Source organism: Pinus tabuliformis, chromosome 1_1 (genome assembly GCF_031772625.1).
Source record: "Pinus tabuliformis cultivar Carrire ecotype Pingquan chromosome 1_1, CPIR1, whole genome shotgun sequence".
NCBI lineage: Eukaryota > Viridiplantae > Streptophyta > Pinopsida > Pinales > Pinaceae > Pinus > Pinus tabuliformis.
Genome location: NC_142297.1, coordinates 501,776,669 through 501,788,395, shown reverse-complemented (window position 1 = coordinate 501,788,395; position 11,727 = coordinate 501,776,669).

The window sequence follows — 11,727 nt, the reverse complement described above, 5'->3', positions numbered from 1 at the left end:
ATTATTTACGTTATTTTTTAATTCTATCTCATTTAAATTAAGAATTTTAATTAATGCAAAATAGTTTAATGTTACTTCGTTTTTATTTTTGTGCTTTTACATGATTTATATTCTCTCTCTATGGATTTTATCTTAATGTATTATTTACGTTATTTTTTAATTCTATCTCATTTAAATTAAGAATTTTAATTAATGTAATATAGTTTAATGTTACTTCGTTTTTATTTTTGTGCTTTTACATGATTTATATTCTCTCTCTATGAATTTTATCTTATTAGACCATGCTCTTTGGGCTACACAGATGTTGTCATTGCGACAAACAATCTCTAAAATTTGGTCTACAACTGGATTTTGGAGCTTACTATGGATCTTGAGATCAGTTGTTCCATAGTCACTTCCTAGTCGGTCGATGTTGTGTTAAGTCTTTGAGTTTGGTTTTGGATCGTAAGTGTCGAAGTCACTTGCTCACACATGCCCAGTCCGTAATGCATTTCATGAACGAATTCCTTAACACAAGCTTGAACAAGCATGGCACAGTCTATAAAGACAGTGCATGTGCAATGTGCAACCCATGTCGACAGTCAGTGCGCACTGTCATTGAAAGTCTCTCACTTTTGGTTGTGTTGGTACTTACATTTTGGTGAGTCTTTCAAACTGTCACTTTTGCGCACCTTTGCTTTCGCGAGTCTCATTTTAATCTTTACGAATATCTCTTTTCCTGGCTTTCAATTTAACAAGTGTCGTTTTCATGTTATCTTCACTCTGGTATGTGTCATCTTCATCATTTTGCGCATATCGCAAGTGTTGTTCACACTTTTCTCTTAATATCGCAAGTGTCGTCTTTTAACATTGTAGAAAATCTGTGATAGGTTAACCCGATAATGCAATATAAATCAAAGCAGAATACTATAACCTACTTCTACTATCAATTTACGGAAGCTTAAAGATCAAGATGAACAATATAACCAGAAGAGAAGAATCAATGGCACAATACACATGAAAATACTTTGGGGAAAGCCTTAGCTAAAAACCCCATGCTATTGTATTATCATACATGGTGGAAATACATAGGAATTATACAAAGCCTTAGCTTTCACAGTTAGCCATCTCTCAGTACAATCCTCACAGATGCTCACAGGAAATCTTGGCTTCTCTCCAGCCTTCCTCTCTGCAATCCAAGCTCCTATTTCCTTGCTCTATTCCTTGTGGATGATTTTCCTATTACCAAGTGGAAAACCAACCTTCAAAATTGTGCAATCCTCAAGGATGAATCCTTGACTACATGCATGAGTTTTCTCCATGAGAAAACACATGCAACTGATAGTAAATTGTCCTTGAACATTAATCTCAACTGGGTCTTACTCAGAATAGACATGCATGAGTTTCTGATGAGGGAATCTTCAGTTAACTGGAGTAGCACTAGTTGAGTGCATTAATGCATCAACTAACTGTTAACTCACTATTAGTTCCTCAAACAGTTTGGAACTAATTCAACTGGACTTAACTTAGTAAACTGATTTAACTAATTACAACTCAAATATAACTCAATCTTATCTCCTTAATTTAAGAGATAACTCTTTCATGACTTCAGAAAGACTCCTAACTTGAATTTCTCCAACTAATTAATTTAAAATAAATTAATTAATTATTTCCAAGTAGTTGTTAAGACTAAATTTGATTTTAATTCACAATTTAATTCAAGGACAAATTAAATTAGAATATTCTTATTGTCATATTTCAACACTCCCTCTCAACTAGAAAGGGACTATCTGCCACCCTGATCCTGTCTCTATGGAACTCAGATTTACACTTTGACAATACCTTTGTCAAAATGTCAGCATCTTGCTCCTCTGTCGAAAAATACTGCAGCAACAGGATCCTCCTCGCTACACAGTCTCTGAGATGATGATACCGAATGTCGATGTGCTTGGACCTATCATGAAATATTGGATTCTCAGAGAGTTTGATACAACTCTGATTATCACAATAGATCACAGTTGGATCCATCCTCTGATCAAACAAACCAACTAGGATTTTCCGCATCCAGATGGCCTCACATGCTACCTGACTTGCAGCCATGTATTCTGCCTCTGCCGAGCTGAGTGCAATCGACCTCTGTTTCCTGCTATACCAAGAAACTTTCGCTGACCCAAGGTTGAAAATCCCTCCTAATGTGCTCTTTCGATCTGATGGACTCCCTGCCCAATCTGCATCAGTGAAGCCCTATAGCTTCACTCCCTCTGTCCGTTTGTACCATAATCCATACTGAGATGTGCCTCTGAGGTATCTCAATACATGCTTTTCCGCCTTCCAAAACATCTTGGTAGGCTGAACCATCGCTTGACTCAACTAGTTCACCACATAGCACAAATCTGGTCGTGTGTTCACTAAGTACATCAGTGAACCCACAAGTTGCCTGTACACAGTAGCCTCTACCACTTCTCTTGAAGTAGCAACCTCATTCCTCTAGTTACCTGCTAGAAGAGTCTGCATGGGCTTGCACTTCTCCATGTGGAATCTCCTGAGTATCTCGTTGGCGTACTTGCCCTGAGACACAAACAACTCCCCATACTTTTGCCACACTTCCATGCCAAGGAAGTAATGCATGAGACTCATGTTTTTCATTTCAAATTCTCTTGCAAGGTCTTCCTTGCAAGACACGATCAACTTATCATCACCAGTCAATATGAGATCATCAACATAAAGTACGATGATCAACAACTTACCTTTCACCATGATGTGGTACAGGTTCGCATCCGCTTCACTCTTTGTGAAGCCCAACCCAGTGAAGTAGTTGTCTATCTTGGTGTACCAAGCACGAGGTGCTTGCTTTAGCCCATACAACGCTCTCTTGAGTCGGCACACATGCGACTCACGATCGAAGGTCTCAAAACCTTCCGGCTGCTCTATGTACACCTCTTCCTCAATCTGGCCATTGAGGAATGCAGTCTTCACATCCATCTGATGGATCTTCCAACCCATATGTGTTGATAGTGCCAACATAGATCTGATAGATGAGTACCTTGCGACAGGAGCAAAAGTCTCATCATAGTCAATCCCCTCAACCTATGAAAAGCCACGGGCAACAAATATTGCCTTATTCTTCTCCACACTACCATCAGCAGCTTGCTTAACCTTGTAAAGCCAACGGGAACTCACAACTGACTTGTTCTTCGGTCTCATAACCACGTCCTAAACACTGTTTCGAACTATGGAGTCATACTCCTCCACCATAGCATCAACCCAAATTAGTTGCTGCACTACTTCCTCAAAGGAAGATGGCTTGGTCTCAACACATTCCCCAGCAAGGACCCTGTATCCAGTGTAGCTCTCAAGTGACCTCCTCTGTCTACGCTGAGAAGATGGTGCTCCCACATTCTCTCTCGCATCCTCCAACAATTTGTCAGCTTCTCTCGTGTGCTTTCGTCCATCTCTGGAAGACTTTGCTTGAGTGGATGTCTCCACTCCTAGAACCTTTGCATGCAACTTCTCTGCATCAGTTTGAGGCTCCTCCTCCTTAGGAACCAATAGTTCCTCCATAGCCTGTAGTTGGAGCTCCCTCTCAAGGGAAACTCACATGGCCTTCTGCTCATCAAACTTGAGATCTCTGCGAACCACTGTCCTCTGACTAGTAGGAAAGTACACCCGATAGTTGTGAGGTGTATCAGTGTACCCCACAAATATCCCCAACTCTACTGTTGGCTCAAGCTTCTTCCGTGCATCCTTTGTCACATGGAAATATACCGATGAGCCAAAGATCCTGAAGTGACCCACATCTGGTCTCTTATCGGAGAAAGCTTCCTCTGGTGTCTTCATCCCAAGTATGTGATACGGGCTTCTATTCTGCAAATAGACCAATGTGTTGCATGCCTCAGCCGACAAGTGAAGTGGTAGGCCTTCGTCATGTAGCATTGCCCATGCTGCCCCTACAATAGTTCTGTTCTTCCTCTCAGCCACCCCATTATGTTGTGGGTTATGAGGTGCCGTCAACTCTCGTTTAATTCCTTCTGTTGTACAAAAGTCCTTAAACTCTTGAGAGACATATTCTCCACCTTTGTTGCTTCTCAAGGCCTTGATCTTCTTCCCTGACTCTTTCTCGACCAAATATTTGAACTCACAAAACTTTGTGAAAGTTTGGTCCTTCTTCTGTATGAAATAAGTCCAGCATTTACGAGAATAGTCATCAATGAAAATCACATAATAAATTTGCTTCGCTGTGGATGCCGTCGAGAATGGTCCACACAAATCAGTATGAACTCACTCTAAGATAGCCTCTGCTTGACTGTCTCGATCATGAAAGGAAGACTTGGTGTACTTTCCCAAGGTACAACCTTTGCATGTGTCAACTTGCTCAAGTTTACCTTTGGGAAGTCCTGTAGATATCTGTTGCATTATCTTCAAAGCCCCATGATGCAAATGGCCCAACCACCTATGCCACAACTCGCCAATGTCTTGGCTTTGCACCAATTCTGCTTTCGTACTCAATGTTGCACAATCATCTACCTCTAGTTTATAGAGATTCTTCACCCGAATCCCTATCCTCTTGGTCTGACCCATGGCTATGTGTCTTAGGAACGCCTTTCCTTTACTGAAGACAACATCGTAGCCTTTGTCCTCCAACATCGCGACCGATACCAAGTTCTTCTTCAGTCCAGGCACATACATCACATTTGTCAAGGTGAGAGGAGCTCCATGCTCCCTCTGAAAAGCAACCGTGCCCACTCCTGAAACATTATACCTTCCGTCGTCACCCATCTCTATGCACATCTTGAGGTCTTTCTCCTCTAAGGCACTGAATAAATTTTTATCACCGGTCATGTGGAATGAGGCTCCACTATCAAGATACCAGACACAACCCATCGTCGACGACACCATGCATGCAATGAGGGTAAAGTCCATTTTGAACTGAGAGGCTAATGCCTCACCTTCCGATCCTTTCGAGGATCCCTTCTTGTACTTCTTCGATGGGCAATTAGTCGCATAATGTCCCATCTTGTGACAATTAAAGCATCTTACTTTAAACATGTCACCCTTCTTCCCTCCATGAGAAGAATTTGATTTGAAATGGGAAGTCTTCCCCTTCCCTTTCCTTGCCTTACTTGCTAAGGCCAGATTTTCTTCATCATCATTCTTGGATGAAGAACCATCTCGTCTGCTCCTCCTGATCTCCTCCTACATAATATCCGATCACAGTCGTTCCCAATCCGACAGTTTCTCTCTTCCATTCACATAGTCCTGGTATCTATTCCAGCTCTTTGGAAGGACCAGGAGAGCAAGGCTCACCATATCATCATCGTTAGTAGTTATTCCCACACTGCCAAGCTCATCTCTGCAAGTGGTGAGCTTTTTCATATATGTGGAAATAGTATTGCCCTTCTCCATCTTGATTCTTCAAAGCTTATCCTTGAGCGCCAATTTCCTTTGGTCACTATTGTTTTGGTAGAGGTCCTTCAATGTCTTCCACATTGAAAATGGAGTATCCTTCCCATGGAGACTCGAGACAATATGGTCTCGAACTCCCTCAAGGATGATCCGTCTCGCCTTCGCCACACACTTCTTCCACTCAGCCAACTCTTGTGCATTACTTGAAGCTGGCTTTGGGATTTCTTGATCAATGAATTCCTACAAGCCATTGTCTTCTAATACAGTCTACATTCTATCTTTCCATGCTATGTAATTCGAGCTACCTTCCAAGGCATACTCGAGTCTCAAGCTATAGAACACCCTTTGGCCAACCTTGAAGTATGATATGAATTCGATTTGCACCTGCAACCCCGAACTTCAAACTTCGAATTCTCTTCTCAGTATACTGTTCACAGCTCTGATACCATGTAGAAAATCTCTGATAGGTTAACCCATTAATGCAATATAAATCAAAGCAAAATAATATAACCTACTTCTACTATCAATTTTCGGAAACTTAAAGATCGAGCTGAACAATATAACCAAAAGAAGAAGAATCAATGGCACAATACACATGAAAAAACTTTGGGGAAAGCCTCAACTAAAAACCCCACACTATTGTATTATCATAAATGGTGGAAATACATAGGAATTATACAAAGCCTTAGCTCTCACATCTAGCCAGCTCTCAGTACAATCCTCACAGATGCTCACAGTGAATCTTGGCTTCTCTCCGTCCTTCCTCTCTGCCCTCCAAGCTCCTATTTCCTTGTGTTGTTCCTTGTGGATGAGTTTCCTATTACCAAGTGGAAAACCAGCCTTCAAAACTGCGCAATCCTCAAGGATGAACCCTTGACTGCATGCATGAGTTTTCTCCACGAGAAAACACATGTAACTAATAGTACATTGTCCTTGAACATTAATCTCAACTAGGTCTTACTCAGAATAGACATGCATGAGTTTTTGATGAGGGAATCTGCAGTTAACTGGATTAGCACTAGTTGAGTGCATTAATGCATCAACTGATTGTTAACTCACTATTAGTTCCTCAAACAGTTTGAAACTAATTCAACTGGACTTAACTCAGTAAACTAAGTTAACTAATTACAACTCAAATATAACTTAATCTTATCTCCTTAATTTAAGGGATAACTCTTGCATGACTTCAGAAAGACTTCTAACTTGAATTTATCTAACTAATTAATTTATAATAAATTAATTAATTATTTCCAAGTAGCTGTTAAGACTAAATTCGATTTTAATTCACAATTTTATTCAAGGACAAATTAAATTGGAATATTCTTGTTGCCATATTTCAACAAACATGTTAAGTGTCACATATTGTACAAAAGCTAGTTCTAGTTGTTTCAACGAGTAAACTTTGTGTTAATGAGTTTTCCTTATCATGTAAATATGTATCACACTCATTTCCGAAGTTTCAAGCATTGTCGCACAAGTGTCGTCACTACCGTCGCAAAGGGTATCTTTAGTGTCGCACTTGGAGTGAGTTGTCGCATTGAGGAAAGATTATTTCTATCTTTATTCTTCTTTGCAAAATCCCCAATGCGAAGATGATACTTCCTCATTCTTGGCTGATTTTCAATCCACTAATCTCAGTAGTGAATCAAATGAAATATATTTTCTTAATCAATCTCAAATCTTGAAAAACAATAATCCTAACAATCATGACTCTATTGACATATACGATATTTTGGTGTCTCATCCAGAATCTTATTCGGGAAAAGAAGATGTTCTTATCAAAACTTCCTCTTCATCCCACTATCCCTTGTGCCCTACCATTTGTAATGCATCAACTTGCAATAAAGATACTCCATGCTCTTCAAGTCCTTCATCTGAAGAGTTAAATTTTCAATTGACACAAGGTAGTGAGGATATCCATGATATTGAGTATTATTTCCATCCCGTATCATCTCTTGTTTTGCATGAAAACAATTCTTCATATAAAGTTGCTCACTAAATTTCCCCGATTTATTCATTCTCGGATTTTTTATCCGAAGAATCTTTCGACTTGAGTAACTTAGTTGTTGAAATTGTAAAATATGATCAAATCAATGATAGAGATGGCTTCCATCTGGTTAGTAGTGGTCTTACTGAAATCATCTGTAGTAGCTATCGTCACACCATGCATGATTTGGTTCAACCTTCAAAATGTGATTTTACAATCCTTGAATGTTTTGAGACTTGTCAGAGATTCGAGGCACTTCAACTTCTGTTGATGGTTATGACAGGTTCTCGTAACTTTGGTAAGGTCCACGAACTAAGTCAGATCTTGTTTCCCTCACGAAATCCTTCTCTTTGCATTGTTTCACTCGATGAAAATTTATTCTTGAAAGATGTTTGGTATTTCGGATGTAGCCTTTCGAGCTTTCAATTTTTTATTTCTGATCGGATTCAAGAATCTTATTCGATTGATTCACCCTCATACAAATATTTTGTACCTAACTCAGGTTTGGAATGTGTATCTCTCATGGAATCATGGAACTGTGGAGTTGATCATTTCTAAAATCATCTTTGGCCAAAGCAATCATGTATATCAGATTCATTTCAGAATAGTGAGCTCCTTGTTTTTCTTGTGAATGTTATACAGTTAATATTTTTCTTCATTGCACCTTAAATCCTCTTGAGTGTTAGTGAATTCACAAGTTATCCAGTGAATAAATTTACTCTTCACTCATTGTATCTTGATTGGTTTCATGTGTTGGAAATCCTCTTCACTTCTTTCAATGACTACAATGTTGGTGCAGTGTGTAACAAGTAACAAGGAAATGGTTTATTACATTCATCACGAGAGAAATATGATTCTATTATTCAGGGAATTTGAAAAATTGTTCAAACTGATATATCCTTGCTATCTACTAACTAATAATCTCTTGCTCTAATCGTTCCATCTGATCATCATTCTCTCTTTAGTAACTGTCATCTAACTTATTAGTTTCTCATCGTCATGTCATGTGACAGTTGCTTTATAGCTTTTGATCTTTATCATTTATCTCACTATTCAGATACTTTTCAAGCAACTGAGGCACTTCAACCTCTGTTGATGGTTATGTCAGGCCCTCACTATCTTGGCATGCCTGTTGAATATGATCAGATCCTTTTTCTGTCACAACATTCTCATCCCAATCCTATATTTTTAATTGAAAAATCATTGTTTCAAAGTTTTTAGGGTTTTCAAGAGGATTGTTTCGAATTTCACGTTCTAATTACTAAATGGTTTGAGAAATATTACTTGGAAATAGCCAACCCAAATAGTAGGTTTTGTCCTTTTCTAATACTGTCTAAGGAGTACAATGCATATGAAGATACATTTGCAAGAAGCCCCCGAGGTTTGTTTTCTTACGGTTTTCATAAAAAAGGTAAGAGTGAAAAATGGTTAAAAGTAGTATTTATGACAAGTCTTTCTGCTAATAGGCAAGACCTTCAATTTGTTGTGCAGAATATTCAACATCTTATCTTTTCTATTGCACATTATTTTATTTCATTTTTAATCGATCATATCTTTGTGAATGCAGGTCGGGAGCAACTACGGTGGCTTCATTGGAAATTGCATTACACTTGACCCTGACCTTCTAACTGTTTAGGTTAGGGATAGGTCTAGCTGCATGTAAGTATCCTTTATACATGCATCTTGCACTTTCTTACTGTAGTATTTCGTTTGTTTTCTAACTTTTGGCTCGTGTTCTGTTTTGTCTTTTGGTTTTGTTTACTTGTTGTGTGTTGCATTTTCTTTCGTTCTGTTGGCTCAAAAGTAAATGTGGAAAAACATGAAAAGGGAAATTTTGATGACGAACGATGCTTGGCTTATATGTTACGCTATTCTCTATCTTGTGTTTACATATATTTAGAGTCAATGATGTTTGGATAGAAAATACGATTTGTTCTAGAGTGAATGCCTTTGGCCAAACCACGAAGCTCATATTTTTATTAAGACCATCATTCTCGATTCAACCTTGTATTTAATGGTGTTTCGACGCATCGACTCGAACAAGTAGAGAATGGAAAGGATAAAATCTTTAAAATGAACATGTATCTTTTCAATCCCTTAAACAAGGAATAACCTCTCCAGGGTACTATTCAGGCTCCGCATAGCGGAGCAACACCGTGGATTGTGCTTAAAAGCTATATATGCATACTATACTTATCCCCTATCGAAGTAGTTGAGCCATGACTAGTCTTATATTGATGTGTTTTAAGTTAGGAAAAGGATAGAGTGCACTATATATTTAACTAGAACAAGTGGAAAAGTTGGGGTAAGTTGTATGGAAAATTATTACTTCCTGAAAGTTTGATACCTTGCACATAAGGATAAAACCTGCACAGAGAAGATTGAGTTCTACTAGTGTATTGCCAAGTGTTGTCGCTGCAAAAAATTCCCTCCAAAATTTGGTCTACACTTGGATTTTGGAGCCTACTATGGATCTTGCGATTGTTTATTTCGTAGTCACTTCCTGGTCGGTAATTATTGTGGTAGGTCTTTGAGCTTGATTTTGGATCGTAAGTGTCAAAGTCACCTTCTCACACATGCCCTGTCCGTAATGCATTTCATGAACGCATTCCTTTACGCAAGCTTGAACAAGCATGGCATAATCTATCAAGACAGTGCATGTGCAATGTGCAACCAATGTCAACAGTCACTACGCACTGTCATTGACAATCACTCACTTTTGTTCGTTTTTGTACTTATATTTCAATGAGTTTTTAAAATGTCACTTTTGTGCACCTTTGCTTTCAGGAGTGTCATTTTCATGTTTACGACTATCACTTTTTCTTGCTTTCACCTAACCAAGTTGAATTTTCATGTTATCTTCACTCTAGTATGTGTTGTCTTTACCGTCATCTGCATATCGCAAGTGTCATTCACACTTTTCTCTTCATATTGAAGGTGTCGTCTTTTAGCATGTTAAGTGTCACATGTTTTTCAAAAGATATTTTTGGTTGTTTCAAGGGGTAATTTTTGTGTTAATGAGTTATCCTTATCATGTAAACATGTATCGTATTCATTTAAAATATTTTAGGCATTGTTGCACAAGTGTCATTACTATCGTCACAAAGTGTATCTTTAGTGTTTCACTTGGAGTGAGTGTCACAATGTTGTCGCATTAAGAAAAGAATGTTTCTCATGTGTTCTGAATGTTCCATGTTTCGTCTTAAAGTGAAATAAGTGTGTGATCATGATCAAGTATTGATTTTGTTCAAATTCCTCTCACTGATCCATGATCGGGCCTCTCAATGCTTAAGCCCTTAGCTTGGCTACTTGAGTCCCTCAACTACACAGTCACTCATCCCTGATATTCCAAAAATTATGCATTACGCTGTCTCAAGCCTCAAGCCTCAACCTTGAGCTCTTGAACTATGAAACTGCTCATTCCCTTCGCTTATGTCCCTCCAGAATTGCGCATTGGGAAACCTCAGGGCTCAAGCCTTTAACCTGAGCTCTTGAGTCCCTCAATTTAGAAATCGTTTGACCCTAGCCATATTGACCTGTGTATTGTGAAGTCTCAATCCTCAATCCCATACCTTGGTCTCTCGAATTGCGTACTCCCTAAGTCAGTCACCAAGTCCAACCCTGACAACTGATTTCATGAAGAATCTTAGATTAGTGGTTTATCATAATGATGTCATCTTGTCATGAGTGGATTGCAGTCGCAAGTAATCTATTATGCCATGACGGGATGATGATTAAAGAGATGGAGAAAGAGACCATACTAAAGGACACCTAAGGAGCTGAGAAGATAAGATGATCATCAGGAGAGAAGAAGAAGGAACATTGGATTACAATAGAAGACAAAAGATCAAGATCACATTGAAGACTCCTTATCTTGAAGTCATGAGGTCCGAAAGAAGAAGAACATGCAACATATTTCAAGAACACACAAAGAAACTAGCAGCAAAGGGTGACTTGATATTTCCATGTCATCAGTATCATGTCATGTTGTGTCATGAGTAATCATGTGCCACATCATTTTTGCATTATGTAAATTCTAAATAGGATAAATGTAATGTAAAGTGGGAGTCCAAGAGTCATCTATGTAATGTGAAAAGTAATGTAGGAAGTCAAAAGGTCATAAAGAAGTTGAACAGTCATGAGGGGAGTTCAAGAGTCACAAGGGAGGTGAAAGATAACCCTATTTCTTATATATACACCCTCATTGTTCATACAAATGAATTTTCACCTTGGCTCCTCTTACCAGGCATTGGAGAGGGAGATAGTTGTTTTGGAGGAACAAGTGACTTCTCTAATGCTCACTATTGGGGCTAGTGGTGTTCATTGTCTTGATGTATCTTTGAAATTTTACTTAATTT